Source organism: Humulus lupulus, chromosome 4 (assembly GCF_963169125.1).
Source record: "Humulus lupulus chromosome 4, drHumLupu1.1, whole genome shotgun sequence".
NCBI classification, from domain to species: Eukaryota; Viridiplantae; Streptophyta; class Magnoliopsida; order Rosales; family Cannabaceae; genus Humulus; species Humulus lupulus.
The window spans coordinates 90,165,278-90,186,362 of NC_084796.1; the positions used below are offsets into that span (position 1 = coordinate 90,165,278).

General features: G+C 35.6%; 1 protein-coding gene across 1 annotated transcript in view; it reads left to right on the forward strand.

The window, feature by feature from the left end:
• Positions 1–16,907: 16,907 nt before the first annotated feature.
• The window catches only part of LOC133830622 (uncharacterized), a 32,284-nt gene continuing 28,106 nt past the window's right edge, over positions 16,908–21,085 (forward strand). Inside the window, exon 1 of the mRNA XM_062260643.1 lies at positions 16,908–17,103. The gene's annotated coding sequence lies outside the window, so the exon portion shown is untranslated. The remainder of the gene's footprint in view (positions 17,104–21,085) is intronic.

Below are 21,085 nucleotides of genomic sequence, written 5' to 3' on the forward strand. Positions count from 1 at the left end.
CCCTTATTTTCCGCAGGCATAGAATGCCCCCGCCTAACACTCACCCAGATGTCGATGGCCACATTTATCACAAATAGACCAGCACTTGAAATCACACCTAGATTGTTTGTTGGAACCCCGACCCAACTATCAGACCGTCCACCTTTTCTCTTGTTATTCCCATTGCTACTCGCCCTTGAGCCTCTTGGGGCTCCAAAATTCCCTTTATTGAGGTTGATCCTAGGGAAAAACCTTCCCGTGGAGCCACTCCGGTTAGCTCAAGTCTAACCTGAATTGCCAAAGGTAAACTTTCTTCCTTCAAACTTCTGAGATTCCTTCCTTTCCAGCCTAGACCATGACTCTTCCTTTCCATCCTAGACCATGCTCACTCCACTGCTTCTGCATATGTTTCCGGGCTTGTCTTCCCGATGTCCATAAGTTTTTCGATCTCTCCTCGAAGTCCTCTCACAAATCTCCATACTTTAGTTATTCAGTACTAACCAGATTCGGTTAGAATCGAAATAAGTAATAAAACTTCCCTGTATATTCCTGAACGCTCAAATTTCCTTGCTTCAGAGTCGTAAACTCTACCACCTTGTGGTCAATCACAGTACAGCTGTAATACTTAGAGTTGAACAATACTATGAATTCTGGCTATTCCATTTCGGCCATATTATGACCATTATTTGCAGCATCCCACAAGATGCGAGCATCTTTTCTCAACATATAAATTGTACAAACCACCTTTTCATGCTCAACAATTTTAATGAAATTGAAGATCCTTTCTAGTACGCTAATCCACTCTTGTCCCACCACTAAGTCAGTAGTACCTTCAAAGGTGGGTGGGTTCTGGAAACCAAACCGTTCAGAGATGGTTTTCTGTTGGGCCACCCTCGGTGTCTCAACCTGTTGTTCAAGCCATGCCCCACCAGCCAGTGGATCCTAGTTTGCTATTTTAGCTGCAACTACTTCTGGTTCATTCCGGTTGCAGTCGGGCTTGCTGGGAGGCATTGAAGTAATGTTTGAAACATCTTTGTTTGACGGGCATTAGAGTCCACCTGCCTCTTATAGCCCTGCTTAATGCGAGCATTCTGAGCTTCCATGTCCCTATGGAGCTCCTTTATCAGAGCGGCAAGGTTAGGTCCTTGATTCGCCCCCTAACCTTGACCTTGGTCCATCACTCGGCCTCGACCTTTACCTTGACCTTGGCCTCGGCCTACTGGAACATGAAGGTTCATAGCTGGTTAATCTACTGGATCCTATGCATTATCGGCTTGACGACCTACCCTGGCCCTGGTATTAAGAGCCATGAAAAGTTCCTACATAAATATAGAGAACGACGAGCGATTACTAAAAGTAACAAGCTAGTAGCAACATAAGCATGCTACTCTTTACATAAGTGATCAACAACCAATCATAGAACTCGGCCATTAGACAAAAGATTGAATTTAAATATATCAAACCATGACCTCTCCAGGGTTTTAATCTACCGCAGCCTTATCCTGAGGCTGGGCTCCTGCAGGTACTGGAAAATCCCCCACCACAAGTTGTGCCCATCGATCACCCTCTTCGGTCTTATGAATGTGTTGCGCTATCAGACGCTCACGGTACTCTGCATAACATGTTGATACGTCATCAAAGGGGCTAAATGCAAGCTCAATGGCTGCCGAAAACTCTGGCCAAGAGGTAGTGCCCAGTCTCAGATGCCTTATTTGAAACCATCGAAAAGCCTTGTCTCGCAGGTGAAAGCTGGCCAATCTCACCATGAAGCTCGGAGGAATCACCATATCCTCGAAGATGATTGCTAGTGAAAGAGTCCAAAACCAGACGTCATACGATTTGTCGACTTCCCCAGTAAATATGCGGGGACAGGCGTTATGGAATCCGTGATAGAATCGAAGTTTTTGCCCTAAGGTATATACTATAGGTGGGTTTTCTAGGATAGGGTTATTAACATCGAGTAGCTCAGCCATGCAACCTAAAATTTATAGAATTCAGGCAGGTATGCACATAGAAATAGAAATCACATGAACGAAACTTAAGACATTACTTATAGTGAGTGCACGTCTATCTTTGCGAATGTACATGTTAGTTTGTCTACAGAACCGGTTTAGCCTAGTGCTCTCATACCAACTGTAACTTCCCGTAAAATCTCTTAACATAATTTGCAGAAAAACATAACCATTTTCTAAAATAAGGAAATAAAAAATCCACATAAAAAAACTTTTCAAAACATGCCAGAGTTCGGAAGTATGCGCATACCTCAAAGTAAATTATAATGTCATAATTTTAAAACATTCAACAAGCCCAAAATAAATTCTTAGTTATCATATGGGTTCTAGGCCCCAAAAGATAAATTCCCAAAAGGTCGGTCCACATGTAGATCCTCACAGATAAACTCCAACACTCACTGATCCACTTTGCCTTTGAGCTTATCTACAACACGAAACAACTAGGTAAGCGAAACGCTTAGTAAGAACATCATAACAAACAAAACCACATAAACGAAGCAAGAACTTAAACTAACTGTAACTAGGCAGATAACCAACCAAGATTAGGATTATGATGAAACCGAACTCTAACATATAATTTAAGATCTTGCGAACGTCCTGGAAAACTTATGGTCATGCCTCATAACAAAAATTCATATCTTGAAGGTACACATGCACACAGAAAATCCCAAAGAATATACAGTCTTAACTGGTAACATACATACTTACTTACTCAGTCATATCTTAACACACATACTTAGTCATTCATATCTTAACGTACATACATACTTAGGTTTCCAGAGGAACCTTCAACATAACAAATCTTCACATATCTTAGCATAACTTAACATATCTTACCATAGCTTATCATATCTTAGTACATCTTAAAATATCTTACCATAGCATAACATCTCTTAATACATCTTAACATATCTTACCGTAGCATCGACGAGTGTAAACTAGTTACACCGGTTACCCACAATCATAGAAGAATTTGACATACTTTCTTAGTAACAGAGAATTGATACCGGATTTAAATTAATTAAGTGTCAGGAGGTTTAGCCGGACTCTTCTGTGACAGCTTTTAAACCAGACTACTTACATATTGTGGCGGCCAACTGACCTTAGTTACATAGTTGTCATGGTAACTAGTGGCTAACCGATTTCTTACTTAGTTCCACGGTGGCTAGCCGAAGTTCATAGTTGTCATGGTAGCAAGCAAGAATCGAAATCAACATACTTATGTGTCCCGCAGTTTAAGTGAACTCTTATGTTATGGGTGTTAAATCGGACTTCTTACATATAGTGGTGGCCAACTGACCATAGTCACATAGTCACCAGTGGCGAAACAGTTTCTTACTTGGTTCCCGATAGTGTAATGACCCAGCTATTTCTAAGACTTAGATAATTAACCCTACTAGACATAACTACTAGATTTGAAGAGAACATACATGAGAAAAATTCATAGCTTTATTGAAAACTTTAAAATACTATTTGTAATACATAAATGAGCTCATTGTTTTAAAATAAAACATAACTTTAAATGGAACTGTTTACAAAGCTAAATGCGGAAAATACATAAAAACGTAATATTAAAGAGACTAAGGAAAAAAAAGTCGTCCTCGAATCGACACGCAGCCCATCAACTCCATTTGCCTCAACACACATACCAAGCTTCCAAGAATCCTTTAGCCTTTGTATCTATTTCCCTGCATCACCCTAAAAAGAAAAAAAGAATGACCCTAATGCCCAGCAAGAAAAATCTACTCATAACATAAAACATAAACATAAATATATACTATAAACATATGACTATAAAAACGTATACCATATAGGACTACAATATTAATGGCCATTAACTCATTATAATTGCAGGTGATAAATCATCTAGATCCCCTATCTAATATTTGAGGTAGGTTAGATCACATGGTAGTGTATGATAACCCATCTAGGTCCTTTGTCTAATATTTGAGGTACAGTAAATCGTAAATCTAAACCATGAAAATGATAAACACTAGGGCCTGCTAGCTAAACAACTATGAGCCCTAGATAAAATAAAAACATAACATATTATATCATAAACTTATCATAACATATTATACATAAACATAACATATAAGCATAAGATATCATAAAAACATACAAGATCTATCCTATTTTCCTTACCAAAAACTGGGATATTTGAGAACAAATGCAGGACTTGCAACACTCCTAAACAAACAATAAGAATAGTGAGTATTTCTAAAGGAAAGTGATGAAAAGAATATAACTAAACCACCAAGAGGAAACTTACCGAAAAGACACCTTAAGTTCAAAGAACATAAAACCCTAACCACAAAACCATAACAAAAGTTAGAACATGAATGAAAACTAAAGAAACTAAGGAATCAAACAAAATTGAACTTAAGAATAAGAGTACCTTAGTTGACCTTATGGATTAGTATAACTCCAATACCAAAATACACTAATCCTCACTTCCCAAAGTGTTTTATAAAGCTTAAGAATGGCAATGCTTTCTCCCAACCCAAGTGTTTATCACTCTTATGGTCTCACTAGCTCCTTAGAGTCTGATCACAGCTGAAGAGTAAGTGAAAGGGTTGGGTACTAGGTCCTATTTATAGAGTTCTAGGAATAAAAATCTTCTTTTTGGCTTTGAAAAAAAATAATGAATGTAACTGAAAATATTTGAAAATTCGTCAATCAAAGGCTTAGGACTCGGTCAAATCGTTCAGAGGTAGGTCTAAGGAGTCAAGGCTTGTATTAAAAATTAAAAACAAAAATTAAAAAATAAAATAATGGATTTAGGGCGATATATCGGCCCTATGTGGCAATGTATTGGCTCTGCCCTAATCCCGAGCCCCCGTTCGTCCGTTCGTACAACGTCAACGTGTTTTCCATATTCTTCGTCAGGCGATATATCGACTCCTATCTGTGATATATCGGCATACGTGAATATTTTAAACACATAATTGCACTTTTTCAGCATAACTAAGGTTGGATAACTACTTTGACTGAATCAAACTAGGACCCTAACAGTTTCTGGTGAAGACTAAAGCTTATATTTCCTTATTTAATCATTAAAATACTAAATTCCTTAATAATCGTGCTTATGACAAGTGTCATATTGCTATTGGCTCCATCTAAACCTTAGGTTATAATAAGAAATATATCTAGGACTAGAAATATTAATTAAACCTTATGTTATAAATAATATTCTTAAACTATAGGTTAAACTTATAAAATCCATAACTATCACTAGGAGTTTTCAACTATGTCCCGGTTTGAACCAAAATACGCAAAATCTAAAATACTACAACTACTACTAACTAGCTAACTAAGTAAACTTTCTGGGACTCTACAATTCTCCCCTACTACAAAGAATTTCGTCCCCGAAATTTACTTACCAAACAACTCCGGATACTGAGCTTGCATGTCCTCCTCCAACCCTCACGTTGCCTCCCACTCAGAACTATTTCTCCATAAGACTTTGATTATCGGAATACTCTTAGACCATAATTCTTTCATCCCTCTATCTAGGATGCTAACCGGTTGTTCCTCGTAACTCAAATCTTTCTGGAGTACTATCGTATCATACTTGATGACGTGAGATGGGTCTGACACATATATACGGAGCATTGAGATGTGGAACACATTGTGACTATCTGCTAGCGCTGGCGGTTAGGCTAATCTATATGCAACTGCTCCCTCTTTGTCCAATATCTCAAAATGACCTATAAACCTAGGACTAAGCTTGCCTTTCTTCCCAAACTGCTTCACACATTTCATAGGAGATATCCTTAAGAAGACTTGATCTCCAACTATGAATTCCACATCACGCCGCTTGGCATCCGCATAACTTTTCTAATGACTCCAAGAAGCGAGCATACACTTTCTAATTAGCGCTACTACATCCTGAGCTTCTCTAACAACTTTGGGTCCAAGTAGTTTCCTTTCTCCTACCTCACCTCAATGTAACGTCGATCAACACATCCTTCCATAAAGTAGCTCATAAGGTGCCATCCTGATCGTTGACTGGTAGCTATTGTTGTAGGAGAATTCTATCAGTGGCAAGTACTTACTCCATGATCCTCCGAAATCAAGTACACAAGCGCGCAACATATCTTCTGAAATCTGTATGGTACGCTCGGACTGACCCTCGGTCTGTGGATGAAATGTTGTACTAACACTTAACTTTGTGCCCATAGCATGCTGCAAGCTTCTCTAAAATCTCGATGTAAACACTGAACCACTATTGGACACTATTGTCTTAGTGATTCCATGCAGTCTTACTATCTCTTGAACATAAATATCTACGTATTGTTCTGCTGTATATGAAGTCTTGACAGGCAGAAAATGAGCTGATTTGGTTAATCTATCTATTACTACCTAAGTGGAGTCATGTTGCTTATTTTTTTGAGGCAAACCCATCACGAAATCCATGGCTATATAATCCCATTTCCATTCTGGAATGCTAAGTGGTTGCAATAAACCTGCAGGGCATCGATGTTCTACTTTTACTTGCTGGCATACTTGACATTTAGACACGTACTCTGCTATATCTTTCTTCATTCCTAGCCACCAATACATGGCCTTGATGTCCTGAGTCATCTTGGTCGACCCTGGGTGAATTGAGTATGGGGTATTGTGCGCTTCTTCTAAATTCTTCACCTTAATCCCTTGATCGTTTGGCACGCATACCCGATCCTTATATCTTAATAACCCCTAACTTGATATTGAGAAATATGTGGCCTTCCCTTCTCTAACGTGTCATCATGCACTTACCCAATCCGTATATCTTCTAACAGACTTGACTGAATGGACAAGTTAGCCAGTTTACCAATGACTACTTCTATTCCATCATTGATCAGCTCCTGCTGAAGCGGCTTTTCTATTCCAGCTAACGCTGCTAGACTTCCATAATTCTTTCTAGTTAGCGCATCAACAACTGTGTTTTCCTTTCCCGGGTGGTATAAAATTTTGCATTCATAATCCTTTACTAGTTCTAACCACCTGTGCTGCCTCATGTTAAGCTCCTTTTGCGTGAAGAAGTGCTTTACGCTTTTATGGTCCGTATAAATCTCACACCTTTCTCCATAAAGATAATGGCGCCAGATTTTTAATGCAAAGACCACCGCTGCCAACTCCATATCGTGTGTTGGATAGTGTTGTTCGTAATCCTTTAACTGCCTTGAGGCATAGGCTATCACCTTGTCATTCTGCATTAGCACGCAAACCAACCGTTGCTTCGACGCATCACAATAGACTACAAACTTGTCATTGGGTGTCGATACACAAAGAACTAGTGCTAAGCATAACCTATCCTTAAGCAACTTGAAACTCTCTTCACACTTATCTGTCTAGTTGAACCTTTGCTGCTTCCGAGTCAGGTAGGTAAGTGGAGTGTCTATCTTAGAAAAATCCTCTACAAACCTCCGATAATAACCTTCTAATCCCAGAAAACTTCTTACTTCAGACGCATTCTTTTGTCTTGGACAATCCTTCACAGCCTCTACTTTAGATGGGTCTACAGCAACTCCCTCCTTGGATAATATGTGGCTAAGAAATGCTACCTGTGAAAGCCAAAATTCCCACTTCTTGAATTTTCCGTATAGTTGATGCTCCTTTAGTCGTAACAAGATTAACCTTAAATGTTTCTCATGCTCGACTTTATCTTTTGAGTACACCAAGATATCGTCGATGAATACTACAATGAATTTACCCAAGTAGTCCATAAAGACCCTATTCATTAAATCAATAAACGTGGCTGGAGCGTTGGTAAGACCGAAAGACATGACTAAAAACTCGTAATGCCCATAACGAGTTCTAAAAGTTGTCTTAGGAATGTCTTCTTCTCGTACCTTGAGCTGATGATACCCGGACTGTAAGTCAATCTTTGAGAACAGGGTCGCTCCTTGTAATTGATCAAACAAGTCATCAATCCGCGGTAGTGGGTACTTGTTCTTAATCATCGCCTTATTCAGCTCGCGATAATCTATGCACATCTACATACTCCCGTCCTTCTTCTTCACAAATAGAACCGGTGCACCCCATGGCGACTGGCTCGATCTAATGAAACCCAAGTCTAGGAGTTCTTGTAGCTGCATCTTTAACTCCTTGAGTTCGGTAGGTGCCATTCGATATGGTGCCTTGGAGATAGGCTAGGTGCCCGGTACTAATTCTATTGTGAAGTCGATTTCCCGAGTTGGCGGCAATCCTGGCAAGTCGTCAAGAAATACCTCTGGAAATTCCTTTACAATATGGACGTCCCCAACCTTTAGTGGTGTCTCCTTTACCACATCCATGATGCTGGCTAAGAATACTTGACATCCTTTTCCTATCATCTTCTAAGCTTTGAGTGACGAAATAAGCGATGTGCGTAGACCTGAAACCTTTCCCATAAAACATAGTCTCTGGCCGTCAGGAGTCTCAAACATTACTTTTTTGCGTTTGTAGTCGATGGTTGCGCCATGCTTTGCTAGCCAGTCCATTCCCAGTATCACGTCGAAGTATTTAATCTCCAGTTCTATCAAGTCTCCTTCTAATTCTACGTCCTCAATCTTGATTGGTACGCCTTGTACTACCCGTGATGATAGGACTATTTCACCTGAAGGTAATTCTGTTTCAAACCTAGTTCTAAATCTTTCACAAGGTTTGTCTAATTTTCCTATCATTCCTAACGAGATATACGAACGAGTGGCTCCCAAATCAAATAATACAAAACATACATTATTAAGAATAGAAACCTGACCTGTAACCACTTTATTTCTAGCATCAGCTTCTCCTTGGGTTAAGGCAAATGCACTAGCAGGAACCATCTTGTCTTCCTTTTTCCCCTCTGGCTTGAGCTGGTGATAGTCTTTCTTTGGTGACCATCCTGACCACAGTTGTAGCATCCCTTAGTGTTTGTACGGCACTCACTCGGATGTTTCTTTTGGCATTTAGCACATTGCGGGTATTCTACATAACCCGACCTATTGCCTTCTTTATTTGTCCGTGCCTTTTTATCGCTGTTTGACTGCTTGTTGTCAGGATGCCTTCTTTTCTGAAAATTACTATTGTTGGACTGCTGGTTGTTGTTGTTGTGATTGTTCCGACCATTTAGGGGTTGATTTGACTGTTTAGGCTCAGGCTTACTGGCCTCCTCTTTACTAACATTCGCCTGAAGCCTTTCCACTTCTATTATCGTTTCTATAACATCGGAATAAGTTGTATTTCTCGGGTTTGCAAGCTTAACCCCTAGCTCAATCTTTTGTCGAAGCCCTCTAACGAACTTGGTCACCCTCAAAAATTCAGTTGGAACTTTTTCTGATGCAAACTTAGCTAATCAGTCGAACTGCCTAGCATACTCTGCTACTGTCAAGTTGCCTTGCTTTAGACTAGCGAACTCCTCGACCCTTGAAGCGATGATAGCTGAGTTGTAGTACTTATTGTGGAACAGCTCCACAAATCTGGTCCAAGTCATGGTGGTGACATCGTGAGTCTGCTGCACTAGGTCCGACCATATTCTAGCATCCTTCTTAAGCAGAGATGAAACGCAAGAAATGCGGTCCGTGTTGCTGAGATTCATGTGTACAAGGATTGGCTCTACATTTCTGAGCCATTCTTCTGCCTTGAAGGGGTCGGTTGTCCCTTCAAAGATTAGAGCGTGTTGCTTTCGAAATCGCTCGTAAATAAGCTCCATGTGCTGAGCTGGATATGGCGCATAGTTCACCATTAGCCATCCCCCATAAGGACCTACTTGATGGGGTGCTTGAGCCATATGTTGAGACTGTAGTTGCGGCTGAGGCTGAATCTGAGGTTGAGCTTGTTGTCTCTACTGCTGTAGTAAATCCTCAACTTGCTGCCGTAGCCTGGCAATTTCTGCAGCGTTGTCAACCAGCGACGGTGGCGCACCTTCATTAACAACAGCATTGGTTGCACGCCTTCCCCTTCTTCGAACTGGAGGGGCTTCATTCGTCTAAGGAACGACGTTGGAGGCATTGCCATTATTGCGAGCAGATCTTCTAAACTACATCTTCATCAAAGTTCTAACATTTCAGAGAAACATGTTAGAACTTACCTTAATAGGCTCTAAAACAAAACTTAATCTAAGCAAACATAACTCGGATCTATTAATTATGACTTCTTTATTAAAAAAATTATGTAAGCCTTCTTTATAATTAGGGTGTGTTCTAATTATCCTATATGACTTAATTCTCAGGCTCGAAACTCATCGTTGTTACGAAGTTAACTATACTGAGGGAGGGCTGGGATCAGTAAAATCGTTCCCACTACTATGGCCCCCAATCTCTCAATATAGAAAGTCGGTTCATTGATTTGTATCCAACCTCACAGAAGTTAGTCATTATTTATTATGATTGCAAAATAAAATCAAACTCATACATGTCATCAAAATAACAATGATATTAATTTTGAAAAAACAGTTTTTCACTAAGTACAATCATCAAGGCAAAAATAATAAATAAAGAAACTAATCTATTCTAAAAATCAGGATCTTCTACATCAGATCCTTCATCTAACATGTCATCACCTATCTCTTCATCATCATCATTTTCGTGAGCCTCAAAAATACCTCGGGGAAGATTAGTAAAATTTATATTCTTTTGTTTCTGTGTGAATTGGAATTCCATCTTAGAGGTAAACCTAATTATGAGAAAATAATATCTCATAGCCGATGGTACTTCATCTTCCACATCTATTGTCTCCCATATTTCTTTCAAAGCAGCAATTACAAAAGGAAAATCTCTAAAAGGACTAATTACTAAAATATATTGCTCCTCAGCTCTCATTATTATTTGCTTAGTTGTTTGGAGATGAACTATTTGATTATGGAATAAAACAAATCTTCGAGTGATTCTCTCCAATATTCCTATTTTCTTTCTTGGTTCTCTAATCCTTTTTAAGGCCTTAATGGCTCGAATATCGTTATATGATAAAGCTCCATCCATATCATTAACTGAAAACATAATAAGTAAAACATAAATACTTACATTGGCGGTTAGATTCGGAGCTTGAGTGTGTGTATCAAGGAGAATTTCATGTAAAGGGATCCTTTCTCTGATACCAACTATAATGACCCAACTATTTCTAAGACTTAGATCATTAACCCTACTAGACATAACTACTAGATTTGAAGAGAACATACATGAGAAAAATTCATAACTTTATTGAAAACTTTAAAATACTATTTGTAATACATAAATGAGCTCATTGTTTTAAAATAAAATATAACTTTAAATGGAATTGTTTACAAAGCTAAGTGCGGAAAATACATAAAAACGTAATTTTAAAGAGACTAGAGAAAATAAGGTCATCCTCGAATCGACATGTAGCCCATCAACTCCATTCGCCTCAACACACACACCAAGCTTCCAAGAATCCTTCTGCCTTTGTATCTATTTTCCTGGATCACACTAAAAAGAAAAAGGAATGAGCCTAATGCCCAGCAAGGAAACTCTACTCATAACATAAAACAAAAAAATAAATATATACTATAAATGTATGACTATAAAAAACGTATACCATATAGGACTATAATACTAATGGCCATTAACTCATTATAATTGCATGTGATAAACCATCTAGATCCCCTGTCTAATATTTGAGGTATGTTAGATCACATGGTAGTGTACGATAACCCATCTAGGTCCTCTGTCTAATATTTGAGGTATAATAAATCGTAACTCTAAACCATGAAAATGATAAACACTAGGGCCTGCTAGCTAAGCAACTATGAGCCCTAGACAACATAAAAACATAACATATTATATCATAAACTTATCATAACATATTATACATAAACATAACATATAAGCATAAGATATCATAAAAATGTACAAGATCTATCCTATTTTCCTTACCAAAATCCGGGATATTTGAGAACAAATGCGAGACTTGCAACACTCCTAAACCAACAATAAGAATAGTGAGTATCTCTAAAGGAAAGAGATGGAAATAATAGAACTAAACCACCAAGAGGAAACTTACCGAAAAGACACCTTAAGTTCAAAGAACTTAAAAACCTAACCACAAAACCATAACAAAAGTTAGAACTTGAATGAAAACAAAAGAAACTAAGGAATCAAACAGAATTGAACTTATGAATAAGAGTACCTTAGTTGACCTTATGGATTAGTCTAACTCCAATACCGAAATACACGAATCCTCACTTCCCAAAGTGTTTTATAAAGCTTAAGAATGGCAAAGCTTTTTCCCAACCCAAGTGTTATCACTCTTATGGTCTCACTAACACCTTAGAGTCTGATCACAGCTGAAGAGTAAGTGGAAGGGTTGGGTACTAGGTCCTATTTATAGAGTTCTAGGAATAAAAATCTTCTTTTTGGCTTTGAATAAAAATAATGAATATAATTGAAAATATTTTAAAATTTGTCAATCAAAGGCTTAGGACTTGTTCAAATCATTCAGAGTTAGGTCTAAGGAGTCAAAGCTTTTTTTAAAAATTAAAAACAAAAATAAAAAAAAATAAAGGATTTAGGGAGATATATCATCCCTATGTCGCCATATATTGGCTCTGCCCTAATCCCGAGCCTCCGTTTGTCTGTTCGTGCAACGTCAACGTGTTTTTCGTATTCTTCATCAGTCGATATATCGGCTCCTATCTGCGATATATCGGCATACGTGAATATTTTAAACACGTAATTGCACTTTTTCAGCATAATTAAGGTTGGATAACTGCTTTGACTGAGTCAAACTAGGACCCTAACAATTTCTGGTGAAGACTAAAGCTTATATTTCCTTACTTAATCATTAAAATACTAAATTCCTTAATAATCATGCTTATAACAAGTGTCATATTCCTATTGGCTCCATCTAAACCTTAGGTTATAATAAGAAATATATCTAGGACTAGCAATATTAATCAAACCTTATGTTATAATTATTATTCTTAAACTATAGATTAAACTTATAAAATTCATAACTATCGCTAGGAGTTTCCAACTAAGTCTCGGTTTGAACCAAAATCCACGAAATCTAAAATACTACAACTACTACTAACAAGCTAACTAAGAAAACATTCTGGGACTCTACAGATAGCTAGTCGGAGTTCATAGTTGTCTTGGTAGCTAGACAGACTGCTTACCTTAGTCATGTGTATGTGAATCCTTTGGGACAAAGGTCTAAAGTAAACCTTCTAAGGCTAGTTCAAATTATTAGCTTATAACTTAGTTATCTAAAGTTGTCTTACCCAAATTCCTAAGCGCTTGCTTGTGGAAATCTTTTATCCATGAGCGAGCCTTCCTGCTTAGATAACACTGTAGTGAAACTAAACAGTGACTCAGATTAATTATGGCTTTTGATTAATTAAGTTTAGGTCTTTAAGTTGAGCGATTAGGAATGAACTTAATAATTTTTCAATACATTAAAAGCATTTGTTGTTAAATCTTAAAACTTAGACTAAACCATTGAATTTATAGCCTTATCACATTATTCATAAAATCTCACCTACAATAATGGTGCCAGAAATTTGGAAATAAATTTCCAATTGCATAAAGAGACCACTTTCTTAAGCCTAAAGTAAAATTTGATTACCGCTTTCTTATTTTCCTTATAAAGTAAAAGTGTTAAACGCTATCTCCCGCTTTATTAAAATTTTAAATAAACAAATTCTATTTTCAGTAAATTAAGAAACTCATAAGTTTTATTATCCAAAAAGATTTTATTTCCACAATTAACCAAATAAACAATTTTAGTCCTATCTCGCACAAGAGTACCATCTTAAGATTTTTCAATAAAATGCAAAACCTCATTATATTTTAAGCCACTTAAATCTTAACCCTTAATCCATAGAAACTTATCTTATTTTTAATTTAAGAAATAAAAAACATGATTTGGCTAGTGAATTATGACTTAGAGTTAAAAAAAAAACAAATTTGTCCAACACATAATTTTATTTGACAACCTTTTTAGAAAAAAAAACTCACAATCTATGAGGTATTTCTTAGTCAACTCTTGCAGTACTTTTAATTAATATAAAAAGAGTCCAAATAATTAAAACCATCTAAAAATGTTGATTTTAAACTTGTGAATACCTTGCTCAAACATGCACTCTTCAAGCTGTCAGTTTTTCACTCCAGCTTGCACATCAATCATAAAAAGCTTATAACTTGACCTAGACATAACCTTTTTTGGTGTTTCAAAATGCTAAAGTCAAGTACTCTTCCTAAATAATGAAATTGTTAAAGTCCCATTTGAAAAATTCACCAATAACCTAGTGTTTGGCCCATTGTAAACCACTATAACAAAACCATCTTGGCAGCAGACAATTTTGAACATCTAAATTGGAAAATTTATAACTCCCAAGCTATAGTAAATTTTGAAAAACTGTTTCATGGGCTTAGTATTAAATATTTCCAGAACATTTAGTTAACATTATAATATTTACCCACTCAACTAACTATTCAAATTTTTAAGGTCGGAATTGCCAAACCCTAATGCAGTTTTCCCTAGACTCCAAAAAAGCTCATAAGTTGAGTTACATAAAACGTTTTTCAGTTGTTCAAGTTGTTAAAATCATGTACTCTTTCCATATACCGCATTACAAAAACTCTCATTGAGTAATTAGGTTGTTTAACTATGATTTGGCCGTTTGGAAGCCACTGAAAATTTTTGGCAGTAAACGTGCATCAACCAATCCTATGGAACTTTGCATTTTAAGCTACCAAAAACCACATGCATGCATCATCAGCCAACTAAATAACCTTGTTACAGCCCAAATAACTAATTTAAATCACAAAACAATTCAGATTTTCTAAAGCCATTAAAATGTTATGGTAAGAATCAAGATTTTTTTACCTCTTTATGTCCAACACTTCACATATTTAAATCCCTTCCCATAAACACTAAGAATCAGATTATAGAGCTAGAAAAAGGAAAGGAGAAAGATGCTTACAAATATTTTGCTCTAGGGTTTTCCTCTTTCAAAAATAATTTCCTACTAAGGTTGCATGCATGTAGATGATGGTGCTCACACTTGCATCAACCAAACCTAGGTTTGAGATGATGGATGTGGTGAATGTTAAACCAATATGCATAGAGTTTTAGAACCCTTAAAGGTTTGGTCGACATAGGACAAAGAAGTAAGGAAAGATGATAAGAAGAAACAAGAGCACTCACCCTTTTTCTTTACTTTGGTTCAAGCTTTTTGTGAATCCTTCAATGGAGCTTCTTCAACTTTTAAGGGGCTGAAATGAATGGTATTTAATGATGTAGAAAACAATTATTAAAACTGTCCATGAAAAAGAGAAAAAGAGAGGGAGAATATATGACATAATTATAGCATTTTTACCTTAGGATTTGTAGATTTTTTTTTTCTTCAATGGTGCCTCTACACTTCTAAAGAGAGGAGGGACTTTTAAGAAAGATGAGTGTGTGCTGAAAAAAATCAGATGAAGTAAGAGAGAGGGAGGGGTAAGGTTGGGATCTTGGATGGTGAGATTTATTCTTGAAATTAGCTTAGTTTTCTTTTCCATAAAAAAATGATAACATGGGAAAATAATGATGGCTATTTCCTTGACCTTCTATTGGGCAATATTTCCCCACTCAAGTACTCTACATAACAAGTCACACATGCCTCAAAGTGTCCTTAATTTAAATTTTATTAATCCTCAAATAAGCTTGAACATACGGTAAAAAAAGCATTTAGCAAAATGTATAGTTTTGAATATTTTTTCTTTGTGAGAAAAATCAATTTAAATATAATGTGACATCACCAACTTATCATAACTTATTATAAAAATAACCTATAGTTATTATTTTTGTTTAAGTTTATGCTCCAACATAGTTTTGCCATAATTATTCCATCAAGAATATTTTATATGAGATTTTTACTCGATTAGGTTTTTTATTCGGTCCACGACCAAAGGTCTCGGTTTCTAAAAAAACCGTACTTATCACAATATGGCTAGCATTCAAACATCACGAACTTTTTGTAGCATAAAATGTTCCTCTGGAATGATACATAATGTAGGGACTTAAAATACCCGAACTAGGGTTTATCCGGTACCCTAAACGTGGGGCGTTACAAATAAATTAAAGTATGAGATTATATGTGAATAATATTCACTACATATTAATTATTTTTTTGGTATAAAAGTGTAGTATGTTACTCGTATAGACAATCTGTAAAGAACTATAACTTAATTATGTTAAGAAAATTACCGATTAGAACAATTAAGAATTTAAATAGAAGCCCAATTTTAATTATGTTATTGTTAAAAGAAAAAGTTGTCACATTTAACAGAAAATCACTAAATAATAAATAAAATTATAATTTTTAAAAAAAATTATCTTTGAATAATTTCGGCTTTCATGTTGGACAAAATTTATATATTATATACATAACATTTAAAGGTCCTATATGGCAAAGCTTCAGCTTCCGCTTAAACCCGCATAAGATAAATATTAATAAATTCATAATAAAAAAATAGTTTTTTAAAAAGTTCTTCTCAAACCAAATTTCCCCAAATATACATTGGAAATACAGTATTAAAAACTTTTTAGTGTTTACCCAAACACTTAGAAAATTGTCATTGAAATTATTCTATTTTAAAGATATACAAAACTAGAAACAAAATAAAGTTATTGCCCAACATAAGGGAATATGCAATAAAACATTTAACAAAATTTAAAAAAATATATTTAAAACTATAGACATCTCGTTCATTACTACTACTTCATAATAGACTATGTCATATTTTTTGTATTAAGAGAAAAAAAAAATGAATGCTTATTGTAAACCAATTTAAAATAAAATATTGTTAAATATAAATTTTAACATAAATTGTGTACTAAATAAATAGAAAATTAATTTTTTTTTATCTTCCATCATTATATTTCACCTCCCTCCATTTATAAAACTATATTTATTAATTATTTTGGAAAAAAAAATAGTTTATTTTTTCCCCAATGCATCTTAACAACACTATTCGACCCATCTAGATGTTCCACCTAAAAAGAAAATTGAGCTCCAATTGGACAAGTTTCTGCCGCCTAGGTCCCGTACTCCACCCTTATTTTTGCCTGATATACCATCTCTGTCCAGACACTCCCTGGAATCCTGCCGTACTCGCAGGTCGACGTTGGCCATCGTCGACCCCTGCAATAACTGGATAAGGTAAATTTTCTTGGGTTTTTTTTTTTATATATGTCAAATTCCATTCCCAAAAAGAAAAAGGAAAATTGCCTCTACAATATAGACATTCGAGAATGCAAAGGAAAATTTTCCTTCTACAATATAGAAATACAATTTAACCATTTCATTTTATGAAGTTCTTATTTGGCTTTTGCCCTCATTTATATGTTGTCGAGGAAGGATGAAGATAGAGTAATAGTAGTTCAATGAAAATAGAAATTTCTTTATGGTCATCAAACATAATGTTAGGTTTAGCATGTTGTGTTATTTTGGCAATAATGTCTTGTCCTTATTGATTGTTTGTTGCTTCTATTTTAATTAGTTGTAATATAATCATCAATTTTGTGAAACTTCTTGATCACTTTTTCCAAGTAGCTACTCTGTGACAACATCAGCTTTTTTCCTGTTTTTGTTTCTAAGAATATCAATTCCTACGATCCTTTTTGTTGGTACAAGGTCCTTCATTTAAAACTCACACTTTAGAATATCCTTTAATCTAAATATTTTATTTATATCCTTGCCCATTATAAGCATTTCATACCCATAGATTAGCATAAAAGTGGCGGAATTTGTTTCAAGGCTTGTGAAGTACAAACATGTGTCATACTTAGACCTTGTGTATCCAATCATGGTCACAACTGAGTTGAATCTTATATACCACTACCTTGGACCCTGTTTTAGGCTATAAAGATCTTTTAAGCAAGAAAACAAGTTCACCTTTCTTAGATTCAATCTTGAATCCCTTGGGTTGACTCATGTAGATTGTTTCCTCCAACTAGCCATTCAAGCATCATTCTAATTTTTTTCATCTTCACTACTGGAGAGAAAATTTAGTATAATCTATCCCCCCGCAGTTGAGTGAATCCCTTTGCTACAAGTCTTGCTTCATATGCCTTTGGATTCCATAGTTCACACACAATTCATTAAATTCATCATTTACAAACTGACGCCCATTATCAGGTCTTAGAGTTTTAATCTTGGCATTTGTTTGAGTTTCAACAAAAACTTTCCAATACTTAAACTTTTCTAACCATTCATCTTTATGTTTCAGCAAGAAAACTCATAATTTTCTACTAAAATCATCTACAATGGATAGAAAATATTGATTACCTCCACTTGTTTTAATTTGGCTAGCACCCCATAAGTCCGCAAGTATGTATTCCAATACATGTTTTGCTCAATAGTTGCTGTTAGAGAACTTCATTCTGTGTTGTTTTCCATGCACACAAATCTCACAAAAAGGTAAGTTTGCATGATTGTAATTCTTAAGTAAACCTTGTTTAGACAATTATACCAAATCTTGTTCATAAATGTGACCCATCCGAGCATGCCAAGGTTTTGTTTCAGAGCTGTACTTGCTCACGGCGGCAGCTTGAGCAGGTGGTATAGTGTTTCCATTCAAGTAGTATAGGCCATAATTCTTTGTTCCCTTCACCACAAGTAACGACACCTTAGAGATTCTCATTACTCCATTACTTGTTGTAATTGCAGCCTTCATCATCCAATGTCTACAGAGAGATTAAATTTCATTTTAGCTCCTTATAGCAATAGACTCGATGCAACCAACTTGACATTTGTGATCATTCTCCATTAAAACACTTCCAACATTTGTTGCACAATATTCAGCAAACCAATCTCTATGTGGACTCATGTGATAAGCGCAGCCAGTGTCAATAATCGACGCATCTTAATCCTTCGGACATGAGCTTGTGCAGGCTTCTCCAATTTTCTTGTTTACATGTTTCTCACAATCCTTAATGATAGTAAAAACATCACCATCTAAGCTATAAGCATCACAACTTGAGAATTGGAGTCAAACTTTTTCTCTTCTTCATCCCTGTCCTTCTTCTTTTTCCTTTTTAATTCCCAGTGGCTTTTGATCTAGTGACCAACTTTGCCACAATGATGTCATTTCCTAGTTTCCTTGGTTCTTGACTTGGATCTTGAATTCCCTTTGTGTCTCAAATTTTCTCTCCTTGAAAACCTTCCTCCAGCCAGAAAACATTCTTCTAGTTTTGATTCTTGTTTGGCTACCTTTTGCAATTAAGTTCGACATCTCTTGATCTGACAGTGCTCACAACATCCTCCAAGGTCAGGGTGTCTCGACTATACATTAGCTCTGTCCTCATATCCTTGAACTGATCCAGTAAGCAATTGAGAAGAATCAATGTTGTGTCTTCCTCCTTGATAGTTAGGTGTTGGAACATAAATTGCATTTTGCTAAAACAACATAATGAGTTACTTGTAGCATTTTTCTTTGCCAGCGAAAACAACCTCACTCACCTTATTTCGATCATGTGTTACAAGCCGACATGCTATCTTCAGCCGCTCCATAAACTTCATGACATATACTTTGGAATCGTACCCATTATCTTGCTGGGGTGTATCGCTATTTATTGAAACTTTGAAGTTAGAGAATTGGAAATCATTTTATTTATGTTGCTTTATCTCAAACTTGAAAAGGCAATCCAAAGTGCTTAGCTAAAGTGGAAATTCTTAGTAGTCATGAGAAATATAAAAACAACTTGTAAAAGGATGACAAAGAGAAGAATGTTGGGGATTATTCTCACCATCTCTTTTGTGGCTTCCGTGCTAACGGTTTTGCTTCTGGAAACAATGAGGGGGTCCCAAATATCATCGCACCTATTGATTATATTCAGCACGACTTGGAATGAGTGATTGAAATTCTTAGTGACCAACATGGGTACCAGCATCTAAGAATACATTATAATTAGATGACAGTGAGGTGTTCATTAGATTATCTCCATTTAAGCAGTGGGGATATTTTTTTAAATTTAGCAAATAAATTATATTAAAGGGTTAGGCTTAATACAAAATAGTCACAGAAGGAAAACTCCCCAAAGTGTAAATTAGCCCCTTTGAATAAAGTTAAAGGATTTGACTTAAAATTTTATGAAATTTATGTTATGGTTTCATTGTTTGATGTCATGAAATTAAGGTTCATATTACTCTAGGATACCAACTTAGAAAGACATTGATACCTAGTGTTCATGGGTTACAAGGGCTTAACCAGGTTCAAGAAAAGTGTTTTAATGCACTAAATTAGCAAGAAACAGAAGGTTGTCGAGAGTGACTTTTCTTGTTACTAATAGTACTAAGTTTATTTGCTGTTTTAATACTATTTGAATTTTTATGGTCAATGAAATTGAGGGCAACTACATTTGAAACTTAAAAGAGAAAATTAAAATTAAAATGTTTATATTTATTTTAAAAGCCTTATTGTTCTTTATCAATGTGTACTTTTTATTAGATTGGTAGTTACAAAATTATTTGGATTTTGGTGATTTTACATATATATTTATGACTTGTTCTCAGGCATCATCTTATTGAATTTTTTTTGTACATATATCTCGTTTCATTGCCTCTAAAATGAAACAAATACATCCATTCTTTCTTCTCATGGTAAATAGCTTTTTGTTTGTAGGGATTTTAAGTGTGCACATGGCTTTTTGTTCATTCTTCATCTGAGATCATCTTATGTTTGTTTTGAGTGCTTTGATTGTAACTAGCAACTTCACATATCTATATTGGTTTTGAGTACCTTGGTTGTAATGGAAATATGAGAAATGAGTTTTTTGTGAAAGATTTTATGATCATAATTTAGTTTCTTGGACTAACATTGTAACTATTCCTCCAAAGGTTTTATGTAAGTCTACTAATTAATGGTCACATATTTAGATACAAATTATTATCTTTTTAAATGTTTTATTGACTTTCAACCACCTGCTCTATTTTTTTTTCAAGTGCTTTTCTAATTTTTTTTTATCAAGAAAGAATATTTATTGATCAACCAACAGATTACAAACAAAGGCCAGAGCAAACGCTCCTCCAAAACAAATTACAGATTAGTAATAAAATCTAGCATTTGTCTCTCTCTAGTTGGCATCTTCTTAGAGATGAAATTAAGAGCTCTGGTTTTGATAGAAAGTCGGATCAATTGATC